The sequence below is a fragment of the Xenopus laevis genome, chromosome 5L (genome assembly GCF_017654675.1).
Source record: "Xenopus laevis strain J_2021 chromosome 5L, Xenopus_laevis_v10.1, whole genome shotgun sequence".
NCBI lineage: Eukaryota > Metazoa > Chordata > Amphibia > Anura > Pipidae > Xenopus > Xenopus laevis.
In genome coordinates this window covers 140,696,521-140,709,802 of record NC_054379.1, presented here as the reverse complement: position 1 = coordinate 140,709,802, position 13,282 = coordinate 140,696,521, and the positions used below count along the sequence as shown (strand labels likewise).

General features: G+C 42.0%; 1 protein-coding gene across 1 annotated transcript in view; it reads right to left on the bottom strand.

The window, feature by feature from the left end:
- Positions 1-2,694: 2,694 nt before the first annotated feature.
- The window catches only part of LOC108717147 (ephrin type-B receptor 1-B-like), a 186,407-nt gene continuing 175,819 nt past the window's right edge, over positions 2,695-13,282 (bottom strand). The window contains exon 17 of the transcript XR_005961394.1: positions 2,695-3,002. The gene's annotated coding sequence lies outside the window, so the exon portion shown is untranslated. The remainder of the gene's footprint in view (positions 3,003-13,282) is intronic.

Below are 13,282 nucleotides of genomic sequence, written 5' to 3'. Positions count from 1 at the left end.
ATTATGAAATTATTTAAAAAAAATATTAGAAAACTGTGGGGGTTATCAATCTTTTTGCCCTTTGATTAATTCCCAAACACAAGCAAGAGGTATTTTCCAACCTTTTTTACCCATGAGCCACATTTAAATGTGAAGAAACTTGAGGAGCAACACAAGCATGATATAAGTTCCTGGGGGTGCCAAATAAGAGTTGTGATTGGCTGTCTGGTCGCTCCTATGTGGACTGGCATCCTACAGTAGTCTCTGATTGGTTGTAAACCTGCTTTATGCAACCAAAACCTGCCTCCAAGCCAGGAATTTAGAAATAAGAACCTGCTTTGAGACCACTGGGAGCAACATCCAAGAGATTGGGGAGCAACATGTTCCTTGAAAGCCACCGGTTACCAATGACTTAGGACTTCTTGGTGTAGGAGGGTGGAGAGGACTTTCCTTCAAGGAATATGGGAGAAGCTACAAAGTTGTACAGGTATGGGATCCATTATCCAGAAATCCATTATCCAGAAAGCTCTGAATTATGGAAAGGCCATCTCCCATAGACTCCATTTTTTCCAAATAATCAAAATTTTTAAATAAAGATTTCCTTTTTGCTCTGTAATAACAAATCAGTACCTTGTGCTTGATCCAAACTAAGATATAATTAATCCTTATTGGAGGCAAAACCAGCCTATTGAGTTTATTTAATGTTTACATGATTTTCTAGTAGACTTAAGGTGGCCATACACATACAGTAGAGATCCGCTCATTTGGCAAATTCGGTAAAACGAGCGGATCTCTCCCTGATATGCTCACCTTGAGGTGGGCGATATCGGGCTGATCCGATGCTGGGCCCGATGCGGTTGGATTTTTACCCCTGCCTGATTAACATCTGGTTGACTTTTGGCCAGATATCGATCGGGGAAGCCCATCAGAGAGCCCCACACACAGGCCAATAAACAGCCGACTCGGTCTGTTGGCAGCTTTTATCGGACCGTGTATGGCCAGCTTTAAGGTAAGAAGATCCAAATAACAGAAAGATACATTATCCGGAAACCCTCAGGTCCCAAGCATTCAGGATAAAAGGTCCCATGCCTATACTTGAAATTATGTTGTTTAAGAGCTGGTGTAGTTTTACTGTGCCATGTACAAAGTTTGGCCTTATCTGAAGTATTTAGCTGTGAACCAGGGCAAGATACATTCTCACTGGGTTTGTTTTCTAGGGATGGTAAAGGTACGTGATCCCCAACTATACTGATGTTACAGGAAGACTCACAGTGATTGGTTGCGCTGCTAAGTATGATGCAGCAACCAAGCTCTTGTGTGTTTTTATGTAGAATTCTGCCCAGTGGACTGTGGACTTTTCTTAAGCCTCAAGTGGCTTTACTGACACTTAAAGGGGTGGTTCACCTTTAAGGTAACTTTTATTATTTTATAGAACGGACAATTCTAAGCAACATTCAATTGGTTTTCATTATTTATTTTTATAGTTTTATAGTTATTTGCCTTTTTCTTCTGATTCTTTGCAGCTTTCAAATGGGCGTTGTTGACTCCCTCCTAAAAAACAAATACTCTGTAAGTAGGGTTACCACCTTTCCATAAGGCTGAGACCGGGCAGGGTGACGGGCCGTGTTATCAATGGGCGGGACAATGACGTAGGTAGGAGTGGTTGTACAATCAGGGGGTGGGTCTATGATGCAGTGATCGGCGATTGGCCGATCACTGTGTCATTCAAGGGAATCCTTCACAGTTTTCCTTATTTGGAAAACTGGGCAGGACGTTTTGACCCAAGCAGCCCTTGTTGTCAAAACAGGTGGCAACCCTATCTGTAAGGCTACAAATGTATTGTTATTGTTACTTTTTATAACTCATCCTTCTATTCAGACCTTCTCCTATTCATATTCCAGTCTCTTATTCAAATCAATGCATGGTTGCTAGGGTAATTTGGACCCTAGTTACCAGATTGGTTATGATGCAAATTGAGAGCTGCTGAAAAAGCTAAATAACTCAAAAATCACAAATAATAAAAAATGAAAACCAATTGCAAATTGTCTCACAATATCTCTCTCTACATCATACTTAAATAAGGAATGTGATGCTTAAGGGCAAGGCCAGACGTGGCGTTTTTGCGGCGTTTTTACGCTGCGTGTTTAAAAGAACAGCCAGGTGTAAATACGCATAAACTAGACTACCACTGAAACTAATGGAAAACACACTATGACAATTCTCACAGGGCGTTTGCAAGCTGAAATCCGCCACAGGACACCAGTATTGGCGTTTTTTAGCAGAAACGCCAATATGTCAAGAAACTATTAAATCAATAAACTCTATGGGATCTGCATGTTTGAAACCACACTTTACGTAAATACGCAGTGTATTTTAAATATGGCGTCCAAATTGAGAACAATGAGAAGTGTATGTTGGGAAAAGAATCCTACGTGCTGAAAAACACATGAAAAACACATGTTGACGGTCGCATGTGGTTTCAGTAGCGTATTTACACCTAGCTGTTCTTTTTTAAAACGCAATGTAAAAACGCAGACAAAACGCCACGTCTGGCCTTGCCCTTACTTTCTCTTCTGGTCCCCAGATGCCTTCAGAAGTGCTGCAAGAGATGCACATCTCAATTCCCAGGTAAAGGTCACAATCTGGCATTATCACTTATTTGGGGCCTTCATGGATTTTGACGGATTTCAGATAAGGAAACACGACGAGCCTTCATTTGATTAATTTTTTATTGAGTGCAATTTAGTTTTTAAAATTTTTTTAGTACAATATTTTTGTATTCTCTTCTTTGAAATTACTGTTACAAACTTCAACATTTTGAACACGTGACAAATCAGAGAAAGGGGGAATTGTACAATGCAGGAACTTACAGAAATATACAGCTATGTGGTTGTCATGGAAGCAGAAGAGGGTCGAGGGTAGAGAGGCAATAGGAAGGGGACTGTTAATTCAACTTTTCCATGGACAGGTTAACTCTTCAGTGGGTGATTTCCATTGGCAATGATCAGTCACTGGGCCAAACTCTGCGAGGAAATGGAAAAGACAAATATTTGTTAGTGGTTGGAATTACAGTATATTTTACAACACACAAAATGTAAATATTATCGAGTCTTGATAAAGGGGTTTGACCCTGACTTTCTTTACAATTTTCCAGGGGGGAGCAAGGAAGAAAACATATTACACAAATGACTTGTACCCATATTTTGGTTTCCACACAAAGCTTTTGTATAAATATATAAAGTAGTAAGTGTTGCACATGTATAGCATTGCCATTCTATTAGTGACACAAACTCCTTGTTTGCCAGCACAGCACTTGGTATTTTCTACTTTCTTAGCACAATTACTAGCCAGTGGTTTTTAAAATGTTATTCCCTCAGGAGTTCCAGCTGGATACTTACAGTGAAGCCTCCATTTTACATTCCCTCATTTTAAGTTTTTTCATATGTTATACCATTTTTCGTGGTGCCACCAATATATATATAATGCATAATACATTTCCCTGACTTTACACCATTTTTTCTGGTCCCCTGAAAAATGTAAAATGGGGGTTCACTGTACATAAAGTAGAGTAACAACAGCAAGAACAGGTTGTGCACAACAAAATGTCACTAGCATAGAATCTATGTTTATACATTCCATTTCAGTCTATGGGGAAACTGCTTTGTTCCCAGAGAGGCAGAAGGGTTAAAAGATAAGAGGCATCCAAAAAGAAATAATGAGGTGGATACATCACAAGAGCAGGAGAGGGGGGTGAGGTGTAAAAAAATATATTATAATATTACAGATATTTCTATCTATACAGAAATATATAGAGTGAGGCAGAGGGTTATTAGAGACAGATATGAGAGAGAGAGAGAGGGTACCTCAGCAGAATGAGAAGGGAAAATGGGACAGTGAATAAAGTGAGACAGAGGGTTATTAGAGAGAGAGAGAGAGAGAGAGAGAGAGAGAGAGAGAGAAGAGAGAGAGAGAGAGAGAGAGAGGTGAGTGTGGGGGTAACTCAGCAGAATGAGAAGGGAAAGGGTAAAAGAGGAGAGTGAATAGAGTGAGACCATGGATAGGTGGGGGATTTAATGGAGCAGCAGGGCATAGTACTGTAGGGGTTAATGAGAGAATGGTTGTAGGCAAATCCCACAGGCAACCTGTACCTATAAGATTCAATAATTACACACTTATACACAAGTTCATTATAGTCTCTATAACTCACACAGGGTTTGTCAGACCTTCTTACACACAGTTGCCCTTACACACATAAACACTAACAGTTAATTTTACACACACACACATACACTCATTAAGGAAGAGGTGTATAAGGGAAGGGAAGAAAAGCCAGAGGAAAAGGAAGAATAAATGGAAGAATTATAGTAAAAGAACCATAAGAGATGTAAAGAGGAAAGAAACATAGTGGTACAACTGCTTTAAAGCAAAATACGTTAGAGTTCCCCCGCTATGGGTGTATCTACAATATAAACAAAAGTGGAGGGTTTTTGTAGTTTCCCAGTCAGAACGGAACAGAATTATTTGTGAAGCAAATTTTCCACACATTGGGCCAGATTCATTTCAGTGAGAAAATGATCATCATGTGAATACTCACGGATGAGATTCAATTTGAGATGCAATTCACTTCATAAAACTTATCTCACAGGGTATCCCGTCAAAACTCTTTTGAAGTCGATGGGAAAAAAACTAGAGGTGAATTAGGAGCAAAGTTTTCCTCGAATTGAATCTCATCCAAGTGTTTATATGTTTGAGGCCCATTGGGCCAGATTCAATTCAGTGAGAAAACGTTATGTCACGGTTCATCACGTGAAAATTCATGGACGAGATTTAATTCAAGGAGAAAAAACTGTTCTCCTAAGTCACTTCCATAGACTTCAGTAGATTTTTCACGTGATAAATAATGAGATTTTTTTCTGAATTGAGTTGCATCCCAAATTGAATCTTGTCCATGACTTTTCACGTGACCTTTTTTTCACTGCATTGAATCTGGCCCATTGTTGGGCGCTATTTTCTCTACAGGCAGCCCTTTCCCACATTTCCCTGGTCCTACTCCATCTAGTAAAGCTTGAGATCAGCACAAATACAATACCCTTTAATGGTCCACAATGTGGAAAGATGTACAGGCTTGGAATGTGTTGAGTGGCATGAACAACGGATGATAAAAGCTGCCGACATACTAAAGGTGGCCATACACGGGCCGATAAAAGCTGCCGACAGACCGTGTCGGCAGCTTATTGGCCCGTGTATGGGGCCCCCCGACGGGCTTCACCGATCGAGATCTGGCCGAAAGTCTCGATCGGATGGGACAAAAAATCCCGTCGGATCGCGGCCGCATCTATTCGTTGATGCGGTCCCGCGATCCGACCGCCCTTTAGGCATCGTTAGGATCCGATCATTGGGCCCTAGGGCCCAATGATCGGATCAGCCCGATATTGCCTACCTCAAGGTGGGCATATCGGAGGGAGATCCGCTCGTTTGGCGACATCGGCAAACGAGCGGATCTCTCCATGTATGGCCACCTTAAGTCGGCAGCTTATAGGCCCATGTGTAACACCCCCGACGGGCTTTCCTGATCGATGTCTGGCCGAAAGTTGGCCAGATGCCAATCTGGCAGGTTAGAAAATCCCATCGGATCGCGGCTGCATATTTTCGTTGATGCAGTCCCGCAATCCGACTTCTCGTTTGACCTTGTTCTGATCCAAGCGTGGGCCCTAGGGCCCGATATCGCCCACTTCAATGTGGGCATATCAGGGAGAGATACGATTGTTTGGCGACATTGCCAAACAAGAGGATCTCTACTTCTATGGCCACCTTTAGATAGTAACAAGTTGCTCAATCTTTGCAGATGAGATGCTATTCACACATTTCAAAAATAGGATTGTGGCTGTTCCTACAAGACGATGTGACAGCCTTAGGGAGTTGCGGAAGAGTAGCTTTCCTTGCAACTCCACTTATCACAGGTCATTTTTCCTCTCGATTGAGCTCAGCAGAGTCACAATGAAACACCTCTAAAATTACAACCGTGGAAATAGTTTTTATACCCTAGCAGAGCATCTCATCCAGAATTATGCAATAAAATAATATTTAATATACAACACAATTGTAAATAGTTTTATTAACTTATTTCCGCCAGGCACCGTGATCAAATGCAAAAACCAAATCAGGGAGCAGACTCCAAAGATCCAGAGCCACGAACCGGTGCCTCAAGCATTTTGAATGTAATATAACATTTCTTTCTTCGCGTTGGAGTAACTAGAGCATCGGATAACCACGAGGAATATGGAACATGCCGAGCAGCGGTTAATTATGTTGCAATTCAGGAAATGATTAGGTACCAGTTAGTTGCAGAGAATCGATGGAGCGATTTCACCTTGCCTTATAGCAGAAGCAGCACTAAAGCAAACATACAAAGAACATACACGGCCTAATGTTGGCATGCATGCTGCAAAATCTCTCCTGCCCAGCCTCCCACAATAACTGTTATCATGGCTCTTGTGGGCCCCAAGGGGGTGTGGACCTGGGTACGATTGCACCCTTTGCACCCCTGGTAGTTACGCCACTGTCTGCCCAAGCTTCATAACCGGGAAAGGAGCTTGGTTCCAGGAATTACTTATTCCACCCATATTCTATATCAGGACTCTCCAAGATTCACCCTTTATACCATGAAATCTTTCTCTCCTTCTAATCACACAAATCCATTATTCTCCCATGATTCCTTAGGTCTCTGTACCAGCTGAGTTATATATAATAATGCGTGAGGCTTAGGGTGTTATTATGTTAATTACAGTGAGCGTAGTATATATTTTTGCATCTATGTTAATCATATTTAGCCAAGTGAGAGGGAGCGAATTTAGTTAAATAGGGAGAAAAAAAAATCATCGCTATTTGGATTGGTCTGAAAATCCTTGAAGAACTGCTTTATATTGATGGATCTGAGCTGCGGCAGAATAAATGCTCATGGTGAGGAGAGTGAAAAGAAAGGAAAGACAGGAACAATGAACACACGGTTACATACTGACAAATCTGTGCATGACAACAATGAAGCTGCAGAACCGAAGCAGAGCTGACATGCAGAGGCTAATGGAAAAACTCTTCAGAAACATAACTGGGACTCTCAAATAACTGCCAGAAGCATTGGGGACTGACAGTTCTGGTCCTAAACATACTCTACAGAAACTTCAGTGATCCCCATAACAGGGTTGCACATAGATGCACATGTGTAATACAATAATTTCTTACTATGTACTGAGAAGTAATAATGCTTGGGTTATGTATTTCCAAACCCATGCTCATTTTAAACTACTGCCTTCCCTATACCACTATTTTCCAATTCTTGCCCACCTTATCCAATCCTTTCCAATCCTGCAACCTTATCCCACCCTTTCCAACCCCAGGCCACCGTATCCCCCCATTCCAACTCCTGCCCACCCTATTCAGTCCTTTCCAACCCCTGGACACCCTATCCCATCTTTTGCAACTCCTACCGACCCTATCCAGTCCTTTCCAACTCTGCCACCTTATCCCACCCTTTCCAACTCCTGCCCACCCTATCCCGTCCTTTCCAAACCTTGCACCTTATCCCATTCTTTCCAATGCCTGTCCAACCTATCCCACCCTTTCCAACTCCTGCCCACCCAATCCCATCCTTTCCAAACCTGACACCCTATACCACTCTTTCCAAACCTGACACCCTATACCACTCTTTCCAATGCCTGTCCACCCTTTCCAACTCCTGCCCACCCTATCCGACCCTTTTCAACTCCTGCCCACCCTATCCCATCCTTTCCAAACCTGACACCCTATACCACTCTTTCCAATGCCTGTCCACCCTTTCCAACTCCTGCCCACCCTATCCCACCCTTTTCAACTCCTGCCCACCCTATCCCATCCTTTCCAAACCTGTCACCTTATCCCACTCTTTCCAATGCCTGTCCACCCTATCCAAACCTTTCCAACCCCTGCCCACCCTATCCCACCCGTTCCAACCCCTGCCTACCCTATCACAACCTTTCCAACTCCTGCCCACCCTATCCCACCCTTTACAACTCTTGCCCACCCTTTCTCGTCCTTTCCAACCCCTGCCCACCATACCCCACCCTTTCCAAACCCTGCCCACACTATCAGCCCTTTCCAACCCCTGCCCACCCAATCTCACCCTTTCCAACATTTGTCAAACCTATCCATCTCCTTTCAACCCTTGCTTTACCTGGGAGATTGAGGAGTACATAAACTACATGCACCCAGCTGTGTTGTAGCTGGTCCATAGCAACGTGCACCACCCTGAACCCTATGTAGATGCACCTAAACCTACCCAGCCTTCAGGCGCAGTGAGTATCAGGCCATCTCATACATCCCACAAGCACAGAAAAAAGAGCAGTAAAACGAGGGAAGGAAACTGAAAAATGGATAACGGAGAATGGAAAAGAAAGAAGGAAATTAGCTACTGTGTAATAAGAAAGAGAGAAAAAAGTACAAAAATGTTTGGGGAAGTAAACAAAAACATTCAACAAAGTACAGAGGTATTAATTTTAAGTCAGGAAAAGTACTAAAGTACTGACAAGTAGCACAAAGCCCAATTTTGTAGCTCACCTAACAACCATTATGATGATGTAAATAAAAGTATTCTGTGACAGTTTGCAATTAGCTCTCATTTTGAATTATTTTGTGGTTTTGTGATTAATATTACATTTTTTAAGTTCTCATGGTTGGAATTTCAACTGCTCGGTGTTTGTTAGAATCAGGCAGAATTGTTAGACAAATTATTATTATTATTGTTAATAATGAAAAAACGTATCAATAAAGTGTTGCCTAGAAAAGGCAATTCGGTTTTTTCATTGGTCTCATAAAACATGGCATCTACAATGAAAGAGAAATAGGTATTTATCTGAAATGTTCTGAGGACTTACTGGTAAAATGTTATACTTTCTCCTCTGTCATTTTACCTGAGTATTAAAAACACAAGGATATTGATCTGCCAAATAAAGGATTTGGCACCACTGATACCAGACTTGAGGACCTGTAATTCCATCAGGGAACATTATCCTTTAAGGCCTGAATGAAAATGAGCCTTTTATCATTTCTCTCAAAACTGTAAAGTTGAAGCCGAGAAATAAATGGGATTAAAGGAAAGGTTAAGTGTGATGCACGCGGGGTGTGGTTGCAGAATATTTAGGCCCATAATAGCACTTAGGCAGTTTTGCTCTTTAGTCATATTGCTAACGCCTGTAGAGTTCTGACATTTCTGTGCTATTAAAATGTAATAGGAACTCGCTAGCAAATTGCCACAAGAAAACTGCAGGTGCTGCCTTTTGTAGGAAATTAACCTCGGGTCTCCTGCAAACTCTGCTAAATATATGAGGGGAGGAAATCCCAATTAATACATATCTCTCCTGGCTTATGGCTGAGGTACAAATACATTACTGGGCGGGTGACGAGCTGCAAAGAGGAGCAGAAATGCCAAGTATTACTGAATGTTATTTGGAGACAATTCTAAAAGGAAGAGGAGCAAAGACACAAAAAGAGCTTACAAAGCAATAGACTATAAGCAGGCCCGGACTGGCAATCTGTGGGTTCTGGCAAATGCCAGTAGGGCTGCTATAAGGTCTCATAGAAAGTCACTATTTAGTGGGCTGGATGTGGGCTGATTGGGCCTCTGTGTACCTGAAATGCCAGGGCCTATTTTAATTCTCAGTCCGGACCTGACTATAATCAATGCAACATGTACTTCTATTAAACTGTTGTTTTTGGAAAACAATAGTTTCACTGAAAGGGGAGTTACTGAGCCAGTACAGAGAGGATCTACTGGGGGAACTTCTATAAAGAGAAGGACCAGTTCGCGTAAATATTACCCCTCCTAAAAAACATTCCTGCAATTTTCAAGGACAGCAATGGTGGTTTCTGCCACATCGTTTTCAATGCGGAGAAAAAAATGTGGCAGCTAAAATGTCTGAAATTTTGAGTGAAGCAGGGTAAAAGCTTATTGGAGTCGTAGAATGAGGTGCTACCACCAATATAAAAACACCCGCTTGTCAGTTGCCTCCTTGGTGTAGGGCCCCATACTGTCAGGGGCCAAAAAATCTGTACCAAAAACACCACCCATTTCTGATGCTTTGAAGAAGGTGATTAGGGTTTTATTAGCTCACAAAGCAGTGGCAACATTTCACCCCTAAACAAGGTCCTTTGTCAGACTTAAATAGGTGGTTTACATTTGTGTTAACTTTTAGTATGTTATAGAAAGGCCAATTCTAAGCAACTTTTTTTATATTTTTTAATTACTTGGAACCTTCTTCTGACTATTTCCAACTTTCAAATGTGGTCACTGACCCCATCTAAAAAACACATGCTTTGTACGGCTACAAATGTATTGTTATGTATTGTTAATTTAAAGGTACGCAACCCCTTTAATTTCTTAAAGGACCCGGGCAGTCATGGTTTGGACCCTAGCAACCAGATTGCTGATATTGCAAACTTGAGAATAAAAGAGTCCAGAGTGAGTTTATGAACCACAAATAATAAAAAAATTAAAACCAATTGCAAATTATCTATATGATAGTGTAAGTTAATTTAAAGGTACACAACCCATTTAATTTCTTAAAGGACCAGGGCAGTCAATGTTGTAACTAGAAAACACCTCCTGCACCTCTCCCAGTTTGCTCCTATAGCCAACTGCTCAAAATGCAGCTCCCATAGATGAAATAAAGGCTAGAAATATTTAGTGAACTTGTAATACATAACACAGAGTAATACCTTCGAATAGCCACAGTTTAGGTGGGACAATGCCAAACTGTGGACCCAAAAGGAGGAAGACCTAAAAAAATATGGGAAGTGTTGGAGGCAGATTGGGGGAGTGTCTCAATGCATGTGAGCATGATCAGATGGGCATGTGGGCGTGGCCTGAAATGTTCAGACTTTTTGATTTACTAAATACTCCGGGATTTAAGATGGCTGTGTATAACAGGGTTCCATATAATAGATCCCACACTGTAATATGTTATCAAAACATTCGAATTGTAGTCACTCAAACGTGGTTTGACAACAGCCTTTAACACTATCCAGGGGTTATTCTCAGCTACTTTTAATAACTATTCACCTTTAAATATGAAAAAAAATAGGAAACATGCACAGTTCTTATAGATCTCATTTGCCAAGCAATAAAAGATTAATCTTCTCCTAAATTAGTTTCTCTTTTATTATGAATTAAGTGCAGTTCTCTTCAAAAGCTCATCATTTCTGGGACTAAGGATTTATCTCCGCAAGATTATCTTTCCAGGAGTGAGAGAAAGATTTATCGGTGCTTCCATATTTCCGAAGCAATTACTCTTGAAAAACACTTCCGAGTAGATAATATGTATACACGACTTGTGGAATTTAATCAGTTTACTGGTTACTGTTGGGGAAAAGCCGTATATCACTGGGAATCTTGGTATGGGGGGGGCTGATTTAAAGTAGAAGGAAACCCAGTCGGCGCAAAAACCCTCCCCCCCTCCCGTGTGTTGCCCACCCTCCCTCCTCCCCCCTGGCCTACCCGTCCCGCTGGGCAAATGCCCCTAACTTGTTACTTACCCTTCTGCGCAGGTCCAGTCCAGGGAGTTCACAGACCACATCTTCTTCCACGTGATCTTCTTCCTGCTTTGACCGGCGTTTTGGCGCATGCGCAGTAGGAGCATTTCGCCGGTACGGATCTACTGTGCATGTGCCAAAAGTCACTAAGTTTTCCATTTCACTTTGTGACTTTTGGCGCATGCGCAGTAGATCCGTACCGGCAAAATGCTCCTACTGCGCATGCGCCTGTCAAAGCAGGAAGAAGATCACGTGGAAGAAGATGAACGTCAGTGAACTCCATAGACTGGACCTGCGCAGAAGGGTAAGTAACAAGTTAGGGGCATTTGCCCAGCGGGACGGGTAGGCCAGGGGGGAGGAGGGAGGGGGGCAACACACGGGAGGGGGGGAGGGGTTTTGCGCCGACTATGTTTGCTTCTCCTTTAAAAGGAGCTGTATGTATTAGGTAGAAGCCAGTAATATCAATGTAAAAAGGTGTTCTCCAGCAGGTGTTAACCATACGTCCCAACTGTCCCGTTTTTCGCAGGACAGTTCCGATTGTTGCTGAAATGTCCTGACTTTCTCTTTGATCTCCTGCACTGAACAGACAAAAAAATATAAAAGGTTTCTAAAACTTAATTGGCTTTTGGCAGAGAGCCCAGAATACGTGGCAGGTGCACGTCAATTCTTTTGTAACAATTTTAACTAATCAAAGAAGCAATTGTAACAATTTAAGATAAGCAGGTTTCTTGTGGAAACTGTGACTTGCCGCTTAAGGGCAGAGACACACGGTCAGATTTGGGGAGATAAGTCACCCCGCGACAAATCTCCTCTTCTTCGGGGCAACTAATCTCCCCGAACTGCCGACGGTGGGATCGGTGCACTTCATTTTCCGAAGTTAACTCACGAGGAAACTTCGGGCGATTTTGGAAAACAAAGAGCGATTTACATTCTATCTGGCGGGAGGCAGTTTGGAGAGATTAGTCGCCTCAAGAAGAGGAGATTTGTCGCGGGCGATTAATCTCCCCGAATCGTCCGTGTGCCCCTTCCTAAAATGCAATTTGTTTACATTAACAAAAATGTAATAACACATAAAAACATAAAAATGTGTTCAAACTTTCACCGAATGGGGTGGGTGCAGCAAATCTTTTTGTCCCTCTTTTTATTTCCAAAATGTTGGGAGGTATGGTTAAACTACAACTCACAACAGTCAGGAAGGCCTGTGACTGGGATAGGATGCTAGGAGGAGTGCGAAAGAAATAAACCTTTCTAAACTCTTTCCAAAGTAGGCTGCCCAACCTTAATTATAGATAAAATGAACATCCCTACTAGCACTACTTTGATCATATAACATTAGGGATTACCATTACCAGATCATACTGTAATCCAAACACACTAATTAAGTAGTGCTCTTTAGGTTTATGGAGCTAGAAAGAATATACTTGAAATATGCTTTAATCCTTGAAAATATGTTGAAGTTCTAGTTAAGCAGCCTTTGGGTGAAGCAAAATTGCTACGGACGATCCAGTTGAACTCACTCCCTGCCAGTGACACATAATCCTCAGTTTGCATTTCCCAGTTCTATATAAATATAATAGACTAGGGTTCTATATCAGCCACACTGACTCGCAGGGAAAGTTTGACATAGGGCCAAACACATGCCTCGCTGCAGGCAAATACATTTCCGAAACCGCAGCAAAAATTTGCCAGCATCAAAAACGAGACGCCAGCGCTATTTCAAGAATTTTTCGCTGTTTTGCGGGAA